Raw genomic sequence first — 337 nt, 5'->3', positions numbered from 1 at the left:
GTATGTGTGTGCCTGTGTGTATGTGTCCATGTCCATGTGTGTGTCTGTCTGTGTATGTCTCTGTGTGTCTATGCGCCCAGGTGAATGTGTGTGTCTGTATGTCTGTATGTGTGTAGTGTATGTGGCCGTGTGTGTGTGTGTGTGTGTGAGTGTGAGTGTGTTTCTGGGTGGAAGGAGTGTGGTGGGAGAGACTGGACATGTGGTCATTCACCAGAGAACTATTGAGGTGGCTCGAATGGAATATTGTGATGGCAGCTGGGCATGGTGGCTTACACCTGTAATCTCAGCACTTTGGGAGGCTGAGCCAGGCGGATCACCTGAGGTCAGGAGTTCTAGA

The sequence above is a fragment of the Colobus angolensis genome, unplaced genomic scaffold (genome assembly GCF_000951035.1).
Source record: "Colobus angolensis palliatus isolate OR3802 unplaced genomic scaffold, Cang.pa_1.0 Scaffold2, whole genome shotgun sequence".
NCBI lineage: Eukaryota > Metazoa > Chordata > Mammalia > Primates > Cercopithecidae > Colobus > Colobus angolensis.
The sequence above is the reverse complement of the archived record's forward strand: the minus strand, read 5'-3'. Positions refer to the sequence as shown.